Consider the following 2500-nt stretch of genomic DNA (forward strand, 5'->3'; position numbering starts at 1 on the left):
CCTTTGGTTAAAGGGGTTAAAACTACATCGCTAGTCCCTCATGTTTTCAACCCGCCTATTGATGGGGTGACACACTGAAGCTACAGACCTATCACAGATCAATGGGTGGGACCTAACTCCCAGAATCAAAACTTAACGTCCGCCATCTTGCTTGGAAGCTATGCTAACAGGCTCAGAAAACTGAGAAGAACGAAAGTATGATAAAAGTATTTTTCAACTTCAAACTGATGTGGATGAAGTGGATTTTGAAGGTCTTGTGCTCCAATCGGATGGTCGTGTCTATCTCTACGTGCTGCAATATAGCTACGAGGCGGCTGCTGCCAACAGGTAGGACTTCTGCCTCGGCTGCTGCAGCCAAGGCAGAAGTCCTGCCTGTCGGCAGTGGTGAGGACGGGGAGCCGGGTCGGCTTGAGCTGGGGCGGACTGGTGATGTCGGTGCTCTCACTGTTTGCCTATGGACACAGACACAGAGTCTGTTTTCTGCCAGGAATGCCTGATTCTTTCTGGCAAAAATCACGGAACCAGTTGAGGAAACAGCCTTATGTGTTGTAGTAAATGTCTGTAACTAGAGGACCTTAGTGGGAGTGGCCTGCGATGCTGTGCCTTCTGGGATTTGGTGTCTTTCATCCACATGAGCCAAAAAGACACTTTCTGCCTTTTCTCGGTCAAGAAGGCACCAACTTCAAAATGTATCTCACATTTTTAAAAATTCATATTTCAACAGGTGAAGTATCCCTTTAAATTAAGAGCTAATATGCCTGAACAATTAACAAGAATTCAGTCTCGCATAGACTTATGGTACACATTAAGTTATCATTAACTACTTTATAATGTGATGAGTAGTTACTCACTATCTACACATTAACTAAAGTTAGTTTAGTTAATGTCTAGTTAGTGTCTCATTAGTTCCCTAGTAACAGTTGATATTCTGAACCACACTCCATACCACTAGGTGGTGGAAGTGCAACTTATTTGCCAACTGCCAATACACCTCACAGAAGAAGTCCTCCACTCCCCTCCGAAAGTAAAAGGTGGTCATGCAAGTGTCCGGTACCTGCAGAGCGTGGTAGGACAGGGAAATTAAATTCAAGGCTTCCCACTGTAGTAAGTGCTAAAAATGTATACCTTAAGGCTACCATGCAAACTGGACTATTTGATAGCTGTTACTTGTTCAGGCATTGTAGATCTTAGCTTTAGCATGCTAGCATCTGTTTATGAAATGTTTTGCTACTGTGGTTAGATACATTGCGGTGGCTGTGGCTTAGACAATTAAATTACAATGCAATGTATCTTCCAAAGTACATAACAGAGATTTAAGGAAATTGCATTTTTTTAAGAAGATTAAAGTCAGACCATTCATCATCATAGACTTGATGGAAATGTAGGTTACCCTCTTAGTAGTGATGATAAAATATCTTGTTTGTTTGTTTGTTTGTTTACAGGTTTCCAATGCATCAGTCACAGCTACAGTCATTTAATAATTTAGTAGCTGTAATTAAAACATTTCTTAAAAAGCCTACTCTTGAGGAACCTAACTATAGACCTATATCTAACCTTCTCTTTATCTCAAAGATCCTGGAGAAAGTGGTGGCCCATCAGTTATGTGACTTTCTCCATGGCAACAGTCTATTTGAGGATTTTCAGTCAGGATTTCGAGTCCAACATACTGTAGCACTGAGACTGCAACGGTAAAGTTATTACAACTTACTTACACCTTGTCAACCTAGCATGCTTGTCCTGTTAGATCGTAGGGCTGCATTTGACACAATTGACCATCAAATCCTATTACAGAGACTAGAACAATTATTTTGCATTACAGGGACTGCTTTAAGTTGGTTTGAATCCTATTTATCTGATCAATCTCAGTTTGTACATGTTAATGATAAGTCCTCTATGCACACCAAAGTTAGCCATGGAGTGCCACAAGGTTCAGTGCTTGGACCAATTCTCTTTACATTATATGCTTCCTCTGGGTAACATTATGAGGTAACACTCCATAAATGTTTCTCATTATGCAGATGATACTCAACTAAACTTATCAGTGAAGCCTGATGACACCAATCAGTTATGTATCTGGAATCTAGGAGTTCTATTTGATCAAGATGTCCTTTAACTCTCACATAAAACACATTTAAAGGACAGCCTATTATCACTAAATATTAGTTCATGTATTTGTTACCTCCAGGTTGGATTTCTGGAATTCTTTGTTATTAGGCTGCATAAGTCGTTGGGGGATCGCCTGCCGCTTTGCTGTTCCTTTGTTTTTCTCTATCCTTCTTCCTGGATCTCCCTTTATCCCACTTTTATCCCACTTTTCAAACCCATCACAGTTTCGGCAGATCAACATGAGTCTAGTTTGGCTCAAGGTTTCTGCCTCTTAAAGGAAGTTTTTCCTTGCCACTGTAGCTATACTAAATGCTGTGCTCATTATGGATTAATCTTGAGTCTTTGTTATTTTGATAATATGACAATAAGTAAGGTCTTTAACCTGCCTTTTAGT

The 2500-nt window shown here is 40.3% G+C and overlaps 1 protein-coding gene across 3 annotated transcripts in view; it reads right to left on the minus strand.

The window, feature by feature from the left end:
- The window catches only part of LOC109992069 (uncharacterized), an 11122-nt gene that overhangs the window by 6282 nt on the left and 2340 nt on the right, over positions 1-2500 (minus strand). The window lies entirely within an intron of this gene.

Source organism: Labrus bergylta, chromosome 11 (genome assembly GCF_963930695.1).
Source record: "Labrus bergylta chromosome 11, fLabBer1.1, whole genome shotgun sequence".
Taxonomy (NCBI): domain Eukaryota; kingdom Metazoa; phylum Chordata; class Actinopteri; order Labriformes; family Labridae; genus Labrus; species Labrus bergylta.